The sequence below is a fragment of the Macadamia integrifolia genome, chromosome 14 (genome assembly GCF_013358625.1).
Source record: "Macadamia integrifolia cultivar HAES 741 chromosome 14, SCU_Mint_v3, whole genome shotgun sequence".
Taxonomy (NCBI): Eukaryota; Viridiplantae; Streptophyta; class Magnoliopsida; order Proteales; family Proteaceae; genus Macadamia; species Macadamia integrifolia.
Window position 1 is genome coordinate 23,769,413 of NC_056570.1, and position 19,012 is coordinate 23,788,424.

Genomic DNA, 19,012 nt, shown 5'->3' on the forward strand with positions numbered 1-19,012 from the left:
ATTACATAGAAAAATGAACAAATACCAGTCGAGTTTTTGATAAAAGTCTATCAAAGTGCATTGACAAGTATATTTTGATGTCCAATTAGTTTTGTGTCTAACTATTCATAAAATTGATGCAATCGAAAAGAAAGTCAAGGAACTACGGCTGGCTTTTTAAGAACTACTTATGCAACTACTAGAAGAAAACAATTTTTGCAACCATGTAACTTTTGTTGTCGATGAACCATCATATTAGTGTTTATGAAAATAAACAGGTAATAGATCTGCACAACACAGAGATTTAACGAGGTTTATACACTGGTGTGGTATGCTATGTCCTCGGGTGAAGAAAAAGATGTTTCACTATGCAGAAGAGAGATTACACCCAAACAGTGACGAGAAAATTTATCCTGAAACCCTAGCTCAAAAAACCCCCAAAATACAATGACTTGCCACAAAAATATGTCGGAGCAGGTCAATCTTCAAAATGGGTCAAGAATTCGAGACAAATTTAACAAATCTCCACCTTGACTTGAATTCTCCTTGAACAAACAAATGAATAGCTAAAATCTTCATCTTCTCCAATAGCCCTCCAAAGGGCTCAACTCAAAGACGGCATACGCCAAGTAAATTTAAGCAATGCTCGAACTTATCAACACATAAAGGTTTAGTCAACATATCAGCTGGATTGTCTTTAGTACCAATTTTCAACACTTGAATATTACCTTAACAATTATCTCTTTACTGAAATGATACCGAACATCAATGTACTTTGTCCTCATGATACATCGGATCTTTGGTCAAGTGAATAACACTCTAGCTATCACAATGGACAACAGTCACCCCATGATCCATGCTAAGTTCTCCCAACAAACCTCTAAGCCAAATAGCTTCTTTAATTGCCTTAGTCATTGCCATATACTCTGCTTTAGTAGTAGATAATGCAATTGTAGCTTGTAAAGTAGTTTTCCAACTAACTGTACTTTCCTCCAAGAGTAAATACATAACCTATGAGTGACCTCCTCTTGCCAAGATCATCTGCATAATCTGAATCAACATAACCAGATAAATTATCACCATTCTTCCCAAACTCCAAACAAACACCAGAGGTCCCTTTTAAGTACCTAAGTATCCACTTCATTGCTTCGCAATAGGTTTTACCTGGACATGACAAGTATCTGCTCACCACACTGACAGCCTGTGAAACGTTTGGACGAATGCAAACCATAGCATACATAACAGAACCAACTGCAAGGAAAAATGTTTGAATTGAAAGACTAAACAAAGATTAAATTCCATGGAAAGGAAAAGAATTGTTGATAAGGAACCTCCTTAATTCCCATAGAGTCCGGTGACCACAAGGCCAAGAATTGCAGCACATGGGACAACAAGAACATCAAGCAAAGGAATATATGGATAATGGTAGGCACTTCCATCAGATGGGCAGTGGCTAGAAAGATCTACATAACAAAAATCTGAAAGTACAGTAGCTATTCCTGCTATGAGGAAGGAAATAGTGAGGGAATGAGAAGAATGCTCTCTTACAACTGTTCCCACAGAAACAAACTCCAGCCCAGTGGTCGATCCCAAACCTATGCAGAATAACAATAAACTCAATGTCAAGCAAGATATCCAAATATGACAACAATAGACAATTACAAGTACTAGTCAGTGACTTGATTAAAACTTCCTTTTCCCCATCCAACTGAAACTTTTTTTTTCCCCCTTTATGGGGTGTTTCATAAATAAAACTAGGGCAGAGGAATGCTGTCTGTTTAGCATTCCCCAAGCTGCCATGCCCAAACACGGCCCCTGTTTTCTGAGGGCAATTTCAATCTCAACACAATACAAAAAGCAGGACAATGTCTAGTCTAATTCAAGTAAGTCTAGAGCATGACTTGTTCAACTCCCCTTTAAGATTGTAACACTTTGTGTTTCTCTTTTTGACCCAGTTTGTGAAGGTGACTCTGTCAGAGCAGAATTATTGACTGAACTATACTTGAGGGAGATTCAACCAAGCTCATTGGATGGATCTGGAATATAAGGGAGGAACCTTGGCACTATACTCAGCTTATATGGCACATTCTGCAGTTCTCTATTTAGCCCAATATTATTGTCCAATGGGTGCCAAGATGTGCTAATTATACTGCTGCAGAATCAGCAAGTCAAGGGATGGTTCAATATAGGCTGTGTTTACATTGTGCAGAAAAAAAAAAAAAAAAAAAAAAAAAAGACAAAAAAACACTCCTAAGTTGCAGCAAAACCCTCTTTTTCATTAATCTTTAATAAAAGCATATAATTTTGATTACTCTCCTTATAGGAGGAAAAATTTTAGTAAACAAGGTGATCCATATAGTGTAGGTGGGTCTTCATGAGGTTATTTAATCTGTGTGTGCATGGAAAAATAGTGCTAGCATGATATTTCACCAACTGAAAATGTGTCTATGAGGTAAATTAGTGTCATTACTTTTATCAAAATGGAAAAGTGGGAAAGATAAGTTGACTAATATTCACTGCATTAGTAGTACTGGGTTGCTCCAGAATCTCATTTTATGTGATGCAAGGAAAATTCTGTATTAAGTTGACTCTGCTTTTAGTTAGTACTCATAAACATCTAACCAGTAAACTTTCCTCATTAACAACCATAATTTCACCCACTGAAATGAAGGTGATTGCATAGAGGTCAATTTCAAACAGAGCATTTGCACATGGAGCCCGCTGAATAGCTAGTCAAACATTTAAGCATCTTCATAGCAATATAAACTATTTCTCAGAGGTATAACAAATGACTATGCTAATTCCTACACTTCTGTCCAAGTAAATTAAGAACAGTTGAGAAGGACCAAAAGAAAAGCAACAGAGTACAAAATACCTTCCCAGAACAAGAACCAGGCATCTGATGCCCTCCTCAAGATCAGAGTGGAGAAAAGGAGGAAAGGGTGGTCACTGCATCTATTAAAAGGAAACCTCAAATGATTTCATCCATCTGCTTCTGTCTTCATGATATCTTCAAATCATTTTAAATATAAGATGATTGCAGCTCAATAAACTTTGAAGAATTTAAGTATTATAAGAGATTTTTGAGTAGGGAGCTTTCCTCGCACCTCAACTGGATTAGGATGTTGAAATTCTCAAATATTCCAGGTTTTAGAGCAGTGTTCTTCTTCATGCATCTGATGTAAAAAAACGAAATTGGAGATCAAGAGGTTTATTTTATCTTTTTAGGTGGGAAAGAAACAAGATGGAAAATCAAAACTTATTCTAGTAATGGAAATAATAATACCACAGATACTTCTGCAGAAGAATGTTGGCATGCGAGATTCCTTTTCTGCAACTCAACTACTTCCATCTCAATCTGATTAATTATGTGAGTCAATGTGAGTCATGCCGAGTCAGAGGGAAGATGTTTATATCAACATTCTCATGAAGAACACCTTCTAGGTTAAACTATGGTATTTCAACACATCAACAATCAACTAGAAAGGCATAATCTTAACAGCTCACCTACAATTCATGGTACTCTGGATCATTAATTGTAGAAAGCATAGAACCTTACCTGGATCACTCTCGGATGATCCGTACATTATTCCCTGGCCATGGTGTTCCAACCCACCTCGGGTACCTTCTGAGCCAACAGAGTACAAAATACCTTCCAACCCACCTCGGGTACCTTCCAAGCCATTTATCCTAACCTTGAATTTTCCATATTCCCTCTTTATCCACAAACTGATGCATCGGATAACCTTGATAAACTATATAGCATAAGATAAGGAACAGGATAATCAGACAACATAACATTCCCTCATTTTACAACAAGATCTTATACAATCAAAATTTGAGTCTCTACACGACTATAGAAGAAAAGCGGTAGAATGTTACCACATAATTGTTTACCCCTCGAAGTCAACTGCCTCTACAACAAGAGGCTGAAACAAAAGGGCAGCCTCCGTTGCTTCCTTCAACTTCATCTACCATTTCTAATTTCGAAAATAATTAACGGGCTAGGATGGTTTAAATTGACCTTGAAAAAACCTCATTTAGTAAGATTAAAATCAGATAATCACCAATTCTAAGCATACATATTAAATATTAAATAGAGAATTCATAATTACAATATATATATATATATATATATTTTTTATTTCTTGTTGGTTTTCTAGCTCGCTTTTTGCACTATTTATCCGCCATCCTTGAGCAAGGTGTTGGTAGTACGTGTTTTGGGTGACAAAAAATGGTTATCTTTGTGTTTGCCCTTCGGATGTCGCATGGGCCTCGGCCAAAGAGGGCATTTTGTCAACTTAGCATTTTCCCAACTAAAGAGGAGCATTTTGTAAACATCAAATTTTGTCCCTCGACAATAATTCTTTTTAGGACATGGACGAGATCTACATACTCTCGGAAGAGGATTCAGTACCTTCAAAAATGACCTATAACTTTACCTAACAAGCCAAACCAGATCCAATCTAGCCAAACTATACCTAAACCAATGATATCTGGCATTGGTGTGACAAATATTGACGAATCAATTCAAGTAGTGTCCGATGGTGTGAGAACAACATGAAAACAGTTGTCAAGATCCCTAACTACCAAAATGAAATATTTTTATTTAAAAAAATCTAAATTTATTTCGAACTAAAGATGAACTTGACTGACACACCATTGGATAATACTCGAAAAGACAATTTTGACAATATATAACACGCAAAAACCATATCACCAGATCACCCACAACAACCCTCCGAAGTCTACCCTTAAAAATTACCAATGCCTTTAGGATTGGCAGAGTTGCCAGACTCCCTATTACAAAGATACCACCCAATTCCTTATAAATAATTCTCAATTCCCAATTCCCAATTCCCAATTCCCAAAGACATGAACGAAAAACACCAAGGGCTTCAAGTCCGAGGAACCTCTTCCTTTACCCTCTCTTTCTCCTCCCTTTTAAAGTTAAGTCTGAGATCCTCTCAAAATCCTAAGATTCCACTGCCTTGATTTGCGTGCTAAAATAAAATCCAAAAGACCCCAAACCCCTTAGGAAACCTCAAAATGAGGTCCAAACATTTCAAATTGGCCAGATTCCGTCAAATCCCTATACATTCTCAACAGCCATGAAAGTTTATAAAAGTCTGAATATTCTGAAGAAGGAATGAAAAAAGTCGAATCCATCTTCTCCTGAGTTGAGGGAAAAGCTATTGAAGTTTGTGTTCGCAACAAGAGGGGCCCTCCATTCTCAACCCAAAATGAGGATTAACTTAGGTATAATCTCTCAATTCAATAAGCAAAATGCAGATTTCTAATCTGTAAGTAGTATTGGAGTGAACCCAGTATAGTGCACTGGTTGCAGCTTCTGCTTGTAGAGCAGGTGCCAGGTTTTTTTTTTTTTTTTTTGCTTAAGATCAGCAAGAGTATATTAATATTGAAAAAGAGAGAAACAAGCCGAAGCCATACAAAAGAATTCCAAACTAAACAAAATTCAACTCTCTAATCCACCTTCGGCATTGCCACTTGTAGAAAATGGAGCTAAGACAATGAAAGACAGAATACTTCAAATAAGCATAGACTATAAAAACTGAAATCTCGGTTTCCCAACTGCATTCCATTCTATTTCGTCATGTGTACACCATGGTTGTCCATCCCATACTATTGAGGACCTATTAGCAGTAGCATGCCTCGCCAGTTTATCTACTACAACATTCACTTCTCTAAAGCAATGATGAATCTTCCACTGAATGTTGTTCAAGTAGCCTAAAGAATTAATATATTTTTGAGTGAAATACCACGGAATGGATTTCCTTTCAATACACTAGACTACAGCTCTAGAATCACACTCTACTTCAATCCAAGGAAAATTTAGATCTCTAGCTACCTTGATCAGAGAAGGCCGCAAATTCAGCATAGAAATTTGAAGATAACCCTTGGAAAGAGGAGAAGCAAACACAGGCTTCCCGTTTTGATTTTTGAAAGTACGCCCAGCACCTGACATACCTGGATTACCTAAGGAGCATCCATCAACTAATCTTGATACATCCCATTGGAGGCCGATTCCAGTATATCTCCATGACACCCTTAGTGAGACACGGTGTTCTTTTCAGATGAAGCGATGCACATAGTGTAAGATCCCTCATTGATTTAATTTCCACTAGGGAGATACAAGATAAGCCTTGTAAATCCATGAGAATAGATTTAACCAGCATAGAGGGAGTCTTGCTACAGTTATCGTAGAGTCTTCGATTCCTTTCCAACCAAACTTGGTAAAAAATACTCAGAATTGCAGCATTCAAAGGAGAAACAAGGGAGTTCCGCTTCCACCATGAAAAGAGCTCCTGAATAGAAGGGAAACCTTGCCAGTGTAACCCAAAAATTCTAGAAATTCCGACCAGATTAAGGATGAGAAAGGACAGCTCAGAAAGATGTGCTGCAATGATTCAGAGTCCGCATGGCAAAGAGTACACCGAGAAATCATAGGCACTACCCTTGCCATCACCTCCTGTCACATGCATTTCCTTTAATCCCCCCTCCCCTTCTAGTGTGTGCGTAAAAGCTTGCAAAATAGGTCCCTACGTATCTCCAAACAGAGATATGATGATGTAGGGTCCACGGCCGACTATTGTACTTACAATGTCAAATGTATTGGTCTACATAAGTAGACCAAGAACCTAATCCCCTCTTCGATATTTTCAAGGGCATCTATCTTTGTTGAAGTTTCTTTGTGCTTTATTTCTTCCCTTTTTTTGTTCTTCTTCCTAAAACCACAATACCGACAGCACCATTGAGGCCAGAAGTTGCATGTCTTTCTAGTGATCACAGTCAACATTCAAATGATGTGGTGCATTAGAAATGATTGTCGAGACCCTCACCTTGGATAAACAACCAAACGGGGAGAAACTATTATAATGAAATTGAACAAGTCTTTAATTATTAATTTATTAACTAGATATAGAATAGGAACAGAATATGATATTATCTTCTTTTTAATTTAGAACCTATTAATTTCCATGGGAATCATTTCACTTGGTCTACCAGGCAGAAACCACCAGCTCTACTTGAAGAATGTTTGGACAAAGCCTTTGCCTCCCCATCTTGCTTATCTCTCTTCCCAACGCACACCTCACTAAATTCTCGTCTACTGGCTATGATCATGTAAGATCAAACACCAAGAAACACGAATAATAAAGAGACAATAGATTCGTACGACACAGAGATTTAACGAGGTTCACACACCAGGGTGGTGTGCTACGTCCTTGGGCGAAGAAGAAGATGATTCACTATGCAGAAGAGAAATTACACCCTAGCAGCGGCGAGGAAAAACTTGCCCTGAAACCCTAGCTGCGTGAAAACCCTGGAATACAATGACTTTCTCAACAAGCAATAGTACATTATATATACTTCAAAATCGTGGGTCGACCCATCGGGTCACGGTTGATCCGATCAAACCACCCCCATACGAGATCAGTGATGGGCTTCGGGCTTGGGCCTATTGGTCCAATCCCTCTGCTTCCATCACAGATCTCAGAAAAATTCCCATTCGGGTCGCCACCAAAATATGTCGAATCGGGTCAATCTTCAAAACGGGTCAAGAATTCGAGACAAACTTAACAAATCTCCACCTTGCCTTGAATTCTCCTCTAACAGATAAACAAATAGCTAATATCTTCATCTTCTCTAATGGCCCTCCAAAGGGTTGAACTCAAATACAACAGACACCAAGTAAGTTCAAGCAATGCTCGAACTTACCAACACATAAAGGCTTAGTCAACATATCAGCTGGATTGTCTTCAGTACCAATCTTCAACACTTGAATATTACCTTGAGCAATTATCTCTTTTATGAAATGATACCGAACATCAATGTGCTTTGTTCTCTCATGATACATTGAATCTTTAGTCAAGTGAATAGCACTCTGGCTATCACAATGGACAACAGTCACCCAATGATCCATGCTGACTTCTCCCAACAAACCTCTAAGCCAAATAGCTTCTTTAATTGCCTCAGTCACTGCCATATACTCTGCTTCAGTGATAGATAATGCAACTGTAGCTTGTAAAGTAGCTTTCCAACTAACCGTATTTCCTCCAAGAGTAAATACATAGCCTGTGAGTGACCTTCTCTTGTCAAGATCACCTGCATAATCTGAATCAACATAACCAGATAAACTATCACCATTCCTCCCAAACTCCAAATAAACACCAGAGGTCCCTTCAAGTACTTAAGTATCCACTTCACTGCTTCCCAATGAGCTTTACCTGGACATGACAAATGTCTGCTCACCACATTGGCAGCTTGTGAAATGTCAGGACGAGTGCAAACCATAGCATACATAACGGAGCCAACTGCACTAGAGTATGGAACACGTGACATGTACTGCACCTCTTCATCTGTCTTAGGTGATAGAGCAGTTGAAAGTCTAAAATGAGATGCAAGAGGAATAGTTACAGGTTTGGCATCTTTCATGCCAAAATGGTTCAACACCTTCTCAGTGTACTTTTGTTGAGATAGCCACAGCTTCCCTGCTTCTCTATCCCTCTTGATCTCCATACCAAGGATCTTCCTTGCTGCCCCCAAATCTTTCATCTCAAATTCAGAACTTAATTGTTCCTTCAACCTATTGACCTCATTCCTATCTTTTGCTGCAATCAACATATCATCAACATAAAGCAACAAATATATGAATGACCCATCAGAGAGCTTTTTGAAATAAACACAACAGTCATATTGACACCTGGAGTATCCAAAACTAGCCATAACTGAATCAAACCTTTTATACCATTGTCTAGGAGACTGTTTTAAACCATATAGGGACTTCTTCAACAAGCATATATGGTCCTCCTTACCTTCAATAACAAACCCTTCAAGTTGATGCATATAAATCTGTTCTTCTAGTTCACCATGCAAGAATGCTGTTTTCACATCATGTTGCTTCAACTCTAAATCATGCATAGCAACTAAAGCAAGTAGGACACGAATAGAACTATACTTAACAACAGGTGAGAAAACATCATTAAAATTAGTTCCTTGTACCTAACTATAGCCCTTTGCAACCAAACGTGCCTTGTACCTAGTATCTTCAACACCTGAGGCAGATTCCTTCTTCTTGAAGACCCATTTGCAATCAATAATTTTCTTCTCTGTTCTCGGCTTCACAAGCTCCCAAGTCTGATTTTTATGAAGAGATTCCATCTCCTCATTCATGGCAATCAACCATTTTGTAGAATCAATTGAAGCAACAGCTTCAGAATATGTTGCAGACTCACTATTTTCAATTGTATCTGCAACAGACAATGCATAAGCAACAAATTTAGCATGCCCATACTTTTGTGGTTGTCTAATATTCCTCCTTGGTCTATCCTTGGCAATGTTGTACCACTCTTCTTCTTGATTCTCTTTAGCATCATCTCTTTCAGTAAAAGTAGGCAACTGGACTAAAGTAGATTGTGCTTTGTTTGAAGATGAATCACCAATTTCAAACTCTACATTCTCTCTAGATTTTTCTTGACCTTCATCACAATGAATATGAGCTTCTTTCTTAGGATGCAATATAGTAGATTCATCAAAAGTAACATCTCTGCTAATAAGAAATTTTGGAGACTTTGGATCAGGACACTAACACCTGTATCCTTTCACTCTAGATCCATACCCAAGAAAAATGCATTTCTTAGCCCTAGGTTCCAACTTTCCTTCATTTACATGTGCATAAGCAGGACTTCCAAATACTTTTAAATTTGAGTAGTCTATAGGTTTACTTGACCAAACTTCTTCTGGAGTCTTACACTCAATAGCTGTGCAAGGAGATCTGTTCACCAACAAGGTTGCTGTGTTAACTGCTTTTGACCAGAACTCCTTGTCCAATCTTGCATTTGATAACATACACCTCGCCTTTTCTAACAAGGTTCTATTCATACGCTCTGCCACTCCATTCTACTGGGGTGTTTTAATGACTGTATGGTGTCTTGCAATACCTTCATTTTTGCAGAACTCATTAAAGTCACCTTCACAAAACTCTAGGCCATTATCGGTTCTTAACCTTTTAATTTGTTTCCTGGTCTGCTTCTCAAGCAAATTCTTCCACTGTTTGAAAGTGACAAATACTTCATTTTTGTGCTTCAAGAAATAGACCCAAACCTTCCTAGAGAAATCATCAATGAAAGTAAGCAAGTATCTTGCACCAGCCCCCTTTGAAGCAACCCTCGAGGGCCCCCATAGGTCTGAATGAATGTAGTCTAAAGTTCCCTTGGTCCTATGAATAGCAGTACTGAAACTAACTCTTTTTTGCTTCCCAAACACACAATGCTCACAGAACTCCATTGCTCCTGTACTCTAACCACACAACAAACCCCTTTTATTTAATGATGTCATCCCTCTTTCACTCATATGGCCTAACTTCATGTGCCATAAATTTGTGACATCTAATTCAGACATAGATGATGATGCTGCTGCAATAGACCCAGTGACTGTAGCACCCTGCAACACATACAAACTGCTAACCTTGATTCCTTTCATCAATAGGAGAACACCCTTGCTGATCTTCATGACTCCACCTTCAGCTGTATACTTGCACCCATTTGAATCAAGAGTGCCTAAACTGATGAGATTCTTCTTCAAATCAGGGACATGCCTGACATTGGACAAGGTTCTGACAATGCCATCATACATCTTGATATTGATTGTTCCCATTCCAATAGTCTTACAAGAAGCATTATTTCCCATTAACACAACTCCACCTCGAACTGATTCGTATGTGGAGAACCATTCACGATTGGGACACATATGGTAGGAACAACCAGAGTCAAGAATCCATTCATCCTGTGATCTAACTTTATCATCAGTCACCAAAAGCATATTAGACTCACTCTCATCTTCAGCAATACTAGCTTCCACAGAATCATCTCTTTTCTGTTGATTTTGGGCACCACCACCTGCCTTCTGCTTATTTAAAAGCTTATAGCATTCAGATTTAATATGCCTCTTTTTCTTACAGTAATTGCAGGTTAAATTCTTGTGCTTAGATTTTGATCTAACCTTCTTTTTGTCACCATCTGAACCCCTTTCATTCGTTCTTCCTCTAGCTACCAAACCAACACCATCAGATTTATTGGTAGATGTCAATTCATCATCAATCTTTTGCTTGCTTTTCAGATTCGTTTTGATATCCTCAATAGAGATTGTCTCTCTACCATAAATCATGGTATCCCTAAAATGCTTATAAGATGGAGGCAGAGAACATAACAATAATAGGGCCAAATTTTCATCGTCTATTTTAACATCTATCCTTTTCAAATCAGGAACAATAGAATTGAACTCAAATATGTGGGACTTAATAGAAGTACCTTCACCCATATGAAGGGTATACAGTTGTTGCTTCAATCTCAACCTATTGGTGAGGGATTTGGTGAGGTAGAGGTTTTCTAACTTCACCCATAACTCTACAGCCGTTTTCTCTGAGAGAACTTCCTGTAGAACATCATTCGAAAGACACAACTAAATAGCTGAAAGGGCTTTATCATCCAAATTGTTCCAATCATCATCGAACATAGTTGCAGGTTTCTTCGCCTTTCTAAATAGGGTTTTCTTCAAACCCTACTGCGTGAGAATAGCCATCATTCGAACCTGTCATAAACTAAAACTGATGTTGCCATCCAACCTATCAATATCGTATTTCGTTGAAGCCATGGATCGAAGTAACCTAGAGCTCTGATATTAGTTTGTAAGATCAAACACCAAGAAACACGAATAATAAAGAGACAATAGATTCGTACGACACAGAGATTTAACAAGGTTCACACACCAGGGTGGTGTGCTACGTCCTCGGGCGAAGAAGAAGATGATTCACTATGCAGAAGAGAAATTACACCCTAGCAGCGGCGAGGAAAAACTTACCCTGAAACCCTAGCTGCGTGAAAACCCTGGAATACAATGACTTTCTCAACAAGCAACAGTATATTATATATACTTCAAAATCGTGGGTCGACCCATCGGGTTGCTGTCGATCCAGTCGAACCATACCGCGGGGGCTCTCAGAAAAATTCCCATTTGGGTCACCACCAAAATATGTCGGATCGGGTCAATCTTCAAAACGGGTCAAGAATTCGAGACAAACTTAACAGATCACAATCTGATTTTCCTCCACACCTTCTCTTCTTGTCCTCGTTATCAGAAACTTTTCCATTATCAACATGTTTGAAATTTTCACCCCGATTTCTCCTTTTTCTGCTATATTAACTGGAATTTGTTGTGTGGTTTAAATATTGTTGAGAAAACTGCCTGCTTTAGTAGACTTTTGAATCAGTGGAATAGAACCACTTTTGGACGATTGATAATTTGAAACAACATCTTCTTTACTCTTCCCTGAGGCTGGAGTACCTCCCTTACCCTCCTTATGACCAGCTGGCCTGTTCTGCCTCCAACTTGGATTGGATTTTAAGTGCTGAAGAATGCTTATGGTTTCAGAAATCCCACCACTCATACATTTTTGAAGGGGATCGCAACACCAAATTCTACCACTCTATTGTTAAAGTCAATGACAGAAGAAGGAAAATTGAATCTATTTATTCTTCATCTTGTGAGAAATTGCCTATCCTTCCCTTATGGCCAATGAGTTCTCCTTGTTTCTTTCGGATCTATTCACTACTTCCATCCCTTTGGACCCTTCCTTTATTGACTATCTATTTCAGCCAGTCCCAGATCTTGATACCTCACTACTCCTTATCAGTAAATATCGAGTTATCCCATTCTGGGTAACTCAATATTCTACTCTCTCTCTCTTGAAAAGTCTATATCACATGTGCCATTCGTGGAAACTCTATATTGTGTATGAGTCATTCTTAGTTGCATACGATTAGCCGATTAGGGCTACCACCTCTTGTATATAAAACATCATTATCAATGAAATTCTCAATAAGATTCACACCCAAAACACTGTGTTAGCATGGTATCAAGAGCCACAAAGGCTAATGCCCTGTAGCCCTACTCGACCTCCTCTTCTTCATCCCCCCTCCTTCTTTCCCTCTTTCTCATCGATCCTCAGCACAATCATGCCTATAGCTGATGAGCATTCAGCCACCTCTCGGGTCAACACCTGCCCCTCCCCTTCTCCCACCTATGGCTCAATGCACCATTTTCTTTCCCTGCGACTCACATCTTCCAACTTTCTCCAATGGAAGGTGCAGGTTGTCCCCTTTCTCATCGGCCAGGACCTCTATGGTCATATTGATGGAACCAAACCGTGCCTTACTGATGATGCTAGTGCTTCTACATGGCATCGACAGGATGCTTGCCTCATGATTATGCTTATTGCTTCACTCTCTGAATCCGTTCTACCTCTCATTCTTGGGAAAGATACCAGCAAAGATATCTGGACTGCCCTTCACACAGCTTTCTGTTTAGCCTTTGCAATGCGTCTACTCTCTCTTCATATCAGTCTTCAACAGATCACACAGAAACATGATGAATTTGTGACTGACTTTCTTCAACGTGCCAAGACCCTAGCTGATGAACTTGCTGTGGCAGGGAAACCTCTTCCACCAGAGGACTTCAATGTCCATATTTTTCGTGGTCTGCACAAGGATCTTCAGGATATCATCCCTACACTACTTGAACGGCTAGAACCCATCTCATACACTGATTTGCACGGTCTCCTTCTCAGCCATGAATGTATTCATTCCTTCAATAAGGTAACACTATCTGACACAACCGCCTCTAATGGTTCTATAACTACCAACACTGCTCAAAAGGATGGCTCCTCCCCCCTCTGCCAATATTGCCTCTGGTCCTTCCTCCTTTGTCCAAGGTACTTCAAGAGGTCATAGGGGTAGGGGTGGTCATGGTGGCCGTGGCCGTGGCCATGGGGGTCACTTTGCTTCTCAAGGTGGCGATCTATGGTGCTTTATTTGTTAGTGCACGAACCACTCTACTACCACCTGTTACTATCGTCCCCCTGTCCTACCTTACCCATACCATTACCAAAACCAATGTCCTCCTTATAACCCCGCCTCTACCAACTCCTATCACCAACTAGCCACCCATTACACCAATCCCAACCCCCCTCTCCTTCCCCACCCACCTCAACAACCATCCAGTCTAACCTGGTATCCTGATACCAGCGCATCTCACCATGTCACCCTAGATCTCCAATCCCTCTCATCCTACGACACCTATGCTGGCCAAGATCAACTATATGTGGGAAACGGTAAGGGTTTGCTCATTCACCATGTTGGTACTTCCTTTTTGCCCTCTAATAATTCTAACCTTCCTTTTTGCTTATCTAATGTTCTTCATGTACCGGCTATTTCGAAACCACTTCTTTTCGTTCAGAAATTTTCCCGGGACAGCCATGTTTTCTTTGAATTTCACCCATCTTATTTTCTTGTCAAGGATCAGGTGACCAAGGCAACACTCCTTTCCGGACCGAGTGGTGGAGGTCTCTACACCGTTAATTCCAATTCTCCCTCTCCTGGTGTCCACATTGCTGAACCTACATCCATTGACTAGTGGCATCAGCGTTTAGTTCATCCACACGAGCTTCTTTTACATCATATGTTTAAGGTTAATAAGTTGCCGTGTCAGTCCACGCAGCTTAGTCGTCTATGTACTACTTGCCAGCTTGGCAAGGCTTCTCGTCTTTCTTTAGGCTCCTCCCTGTCTCATAGCTTGTCTCCCTTAGATTTAATTTATAGTGATGTTTATGGTCCATCTGCGACTGCTTCCGTGGATAGTCACTGCTTTTTGTAATTTTTGTGGATGATAACACGAAGTTTATTTGATTCTTTCCTTTTGTTCATAAATCTGAAGTTTTTTCAACTTTTGTGTAATTTCAAAGTTTAGTTGAGCATCGCTTTTCTCGTAAAATCAAAGCCATCCAAATAGACTGGGGTGGAGAATTTAGAACTCTTCCCACCTTCTTTTCAAAGTTGGGGATTTCCCATCGACTTTCATGTCCCCACACCCATGAGCAACAGGGTTCTGTTGAAAGGAGACATTGCCACAATGTTGAGACTTGAGACAGGTCTCTCCCTGCTTGCCCATGGGTCTATGCCCATGAAATTTTGGCACTTTGCTTTTGAGTTTGCCGTTTTTCTTACGGACAGGATGCCATCCAAAGTCTCTCAGAACACCTCCCCCTTTGAGTTAGTACATCACAAGACCCCTGATTATAGGTTCTTACATGTCTTTGGTTGCACTTGTTTCCCTTTCTTGCGTCCTTATAATCATCACAAAACAGACTTTCGGTCTGCAAAGTGTGTTTTTCTTGGTTATAGTCCTCGTCACACTAGATATCGGTGTCTAGATCTCTCCACTAATCGGACTTATATCGCTCGTCATGTTCGCTTTGATGAGTCCTCTTTTCCATTCCGTTCCTCCTCCATACTTTTTCCACCACTCATCCAACCTCCACCAATACTGCCTTGGGCATCATTGCCCATTTGGCCTCCCATTTCTCCCTCTACACCTACCACTCTACCCTTCCCAGTGCCTCCCTCACCTGTGCTACCACCCACTTCACCTCCCATTACTCCAATAGCCAGCCCTTCTCCGCTTCAGTCGCCTTTTCCCATGCCCTCACCCTTACCGTCTCCCACCACACTTGGTCTGGCCTCACCTCCCTCACCACCCTTACGCACTCGACCCCTAACTGACCTCTATGCCTCCCCATTAGTGCCTTTAGCATCCTCACCTATTCCATTGGGTCTGCAACTTGCCTCCTCCCCACCCACACAGCCAGCCCCACCTACCAGACTGCACAGATGCAGTTGTGACCTCGGTCCAACCCACCTCACGCCCTCACCTCCTCTCCCTCTACACTCGAACCCACATACTTCTCCCAAGCCAAAAAATCCCCTGAGTGGCATGCCGCTATGATAGAAGAGTTCAGTGCTCTCATCCGGAACCACACCTGGTCTCTTGTTCCTTGCACCTTAGATATGAACTTAGGTGGCTGCAAATGGGTGTACAGAATAAAAAGGAAATCAGACGGTTCTCTTGAGCGCTACAAAGCGAGTTTGGTTGCCAAGGGCTTTCACCAACAACTGGGTATTGATTTCACAGAGACATTCAGCCATGTTGTGAAACCCACCATAGTGAGATCAATCCTCACAATTGCCATCTCTCAAGGGTGGGCTATACGTCAGTTGGATGTGCACAATGAGTTCATCCATGGAATTCTCTCTGAAGAGGTATTTATGGCTCAACCCCCTGGGTTTGAAGATCTCACCCGTCCATCTCATGTCTGCAAGCTCCATTGTTCCTTTTATGCCCTCAAGCAAGCCCCACGGGCATGGTTCCAAAGACTCTCTCAGTACCTCACTCGGATTGGATTCTCTGCTTCTTAAACGGATCCCTCTCTCTTTATTTACAAGCAGGGATTTGTAACCGCTTATATATTGGTGTATGTTGATGATATTCTTGTCACAGGGAGCAGTGCCTCTTTTATCTCTGATCTCTTGGGCAAGCTTTCAATAGAATTCTCTATCAAGGATTTGAGCAATCTTCATTTCTTTCTTGGCATCGAAGCTCTGCCTCATTCCAAGGGTATAGTTCTGTCTCAGTCTCTTTACATTTCAGATCTTCTAACACGGGCAACCATGGTTGATTGCAAGACAATACAGACCCCTATTTCCACCATCTCAAAGCCATTTGCGCAAGGGAGTGCTCTGATGGCTGATGCAACTAAGTATCAATCTCTTGTTGGCACCCTTTGGTACATCACCTTGACATGGCCTGATGTCTCCTTCTCTGTGAACAAAGCCTGTCAATCTATGCATGCCCCAACTGAGGATGATTGGTCCCTGGTCAAGCGCATCTTGCGCTATCTCAAGCTTGCTCGCACGCATGGTCTTCTCTTGGAATGGTCCTCTGATGTGACTCTTCAAGTCTACTCTGATGCAGATTAGGCTAGTAGCAACGCTACAGACGTTCTACTGATGGTATACGATCTATTTAGGCCCTAACTTGATATCATGGAACTCCAACAAGTAGAAAACTGTGGCACGCTCCTCCACTGAGGCTGAGTATAAAGCCTTAGTTGAAGCCTCTGCTAAACTGATCTGGCTTGAAGCTCTTTTCAAGGAACATGGTTTTCCGTTGCGTGGTCCTCCAGTTCTCTGGTGTGACAATATCGGGGCTACCTATCTCTCTGCAAACCCGATTTTTCATGCCTGGACCAAACATATGGAAATTGATTTCCATTTTGTTCTCGAATGAGTCGCCAATCGTCTGCTCTCGGTTCAATTCATCTCTACCAATTACCAGCTAGCCGATATATTCACCAAAAGGCTGCCCACAGCCTGGTTTTAGTTCATGCAGGACAAGTTGAAGATTCGACCCTTTGACTCTCCAACTTGAGGGGGTGTATTAGTGAATATCGAGTTATCCCATTCTGGGTAAGTCAATATTCTACTCTCTCTCTCTCTCTTGAAAAGTCTATATCACATGTGCCATTCATGGAAACTCTATATTGTGTATGAGTCATTCTAAGTCACATACCATTAGCCAATTAGGGCTACAACCTCTTGTAGATAAAACATCATCATCAATGAAATTCTCAATAAGATTCACAGCCAAAACACTGTGTTAGCACTCCCTAGCATCCCTACATTTGATGAAATCAGATCAGTTGCATTTTCTATGGGTGCCTTTAAAGCCCCTGGGCCGGATACTTTCTAGGCTGTCTTTTACCAATTTATTTGAGATTTGTTGCTCATGAAATTTTTAATTTTGTCCAATCTTTCTTCTTGGATTTGTTCTTCCTCCTGGTCTCAATCATACTTTGATATGCCTCTTCCCAAAGTGTGAAAAAGCATCTTTGGTTGGTGAATTTCGATCGATGAGCCTATGCAATGTATCATATAAATTCATTACGAAAATTATGGCTAATAGATTGAAACATGTCCTCTCATAAATTCATTTATCCTTGTTAAGCCTCTTTTGTTCCGAGAAGACAAATTTGTGATAATATTATTATTGCCCAAGAAATTTTTCACTCTCTCAGAAGGAAAAAAAGGTAAGGTTGTTTATGTTGCGCTTAAATTGGATATGGCAAAGACATATGACACTTGAATGGGGATATTTAAGGGCAGTTTTTGATTTTCTAGGGTTCGGAAAGAAACGGGGTGATCTTGTTTATAAACTTGTGTGCTCGTCTTCTTTTTCCATTAAGATCCATGGTTCCTCTTTTAATCATTTTAAACCTTCTCGAGGAATCAGACAAGGTTGCCCTTTGAGCCCCTTTCTTTTTATTGTGGCCATGGAGGGACTTTCTCGTCTTCTTAATGTTTATAGGGATATGGACCACTTTCTAGGGGACATGGACTGCTTTCGAGGAATCAAAGTTTCTCGTTATGCACTTGAGATTTTCCACCTCTTTTATTTTTATTTATTTATTTATATTTTATTTTACAGAATCAGTGGAAAGGAAGGCAGTCCATTGAAAACCTCCTTTGGGGGATTTAACTAAACTTATAGTTGACTGCTGTTCTTGAGGAAATCCAGAGAAATCAGGTTTTGGAGTTGTTTTATTAGACTTTAAGATGGTACCATTTTTGTTTTTTCTTTTTGCCCAATAGACATAGGTGACTGCGCAAGAGCAGAATTAGTGACTGAGGTATAGTTGAAGGAGATTCAACAAATGACACTGGATTGATCAGGAATATGAGGAACCTTCATACTATACTCAGCTTATAACATTCACTGCAGTGGCAGTACTGGGTTGATCCAGAGTCTCATTTTTAATGGATCCAAAGCAAATTCTGTACTAAGTTGACTTTGTTCTTAGTAGATACAGTCATAAACATCCAATCAGTGAACTTTTTCCTCCGCAACAACCATACTTGATCCTGGTAAAAATTGAAGGAAAAAAAAAAAAGATTTGGGCTTTACCGAAGAATTCAAGGCCTCAGCTTTTTCGTGGTGATCAAATCTCGGTTGTTCTTGAGAAACATAAACTAGATGTGGAAATTCATTTCCTTCAACATCTCGTTCGAGCACCATTTTTTCCAAGAAATACCTGTTACACAAGTCATATATTAGAGAAATAATGGAA

At 40.2% G+C, this 19,012-nt stretch overlaps 1 long non-coding RNA gene across 3 annotated transcripts; it reads right to left on the bottom strand.

Annotated features, from left to right (window-relative positions):
- Positions 1-703: 703 nt before the first annotated feature.
- Positions 704-18,978, bottom strand: LOC122060393. 3 transcript variants are annotated; one of them, XR_006134386.1, is made up of 8 exons: positions 18,850-18,978; positions 3,539-3,734; positions 3,266-3,337; positions 3,087-3,155; positions 2,855-2,989; positions 1,528-1,574; positions 1,144-1,230; positions 704-1,029 (listed from the first exon to the last, which is right to left on the bottom strand). It is a non-coding gene; the product is annotated as an uncharacterized LOC122060393 (long non-coding RNA). The 3 variants fall into 3 exon arrangements; XR_006134384.1 differs by having other exon boundaries at positions 1,144-1,442; XR_006134385.1 differs by lacking the exon at positions 18,850-18,978 and adding an exon at positions 3,862-3,951 and having other exon boundaries at positions 1,144-1,442.
- Between the last annotated feature and the right edge of the window lie 34 nt (positions 18,979-19,012).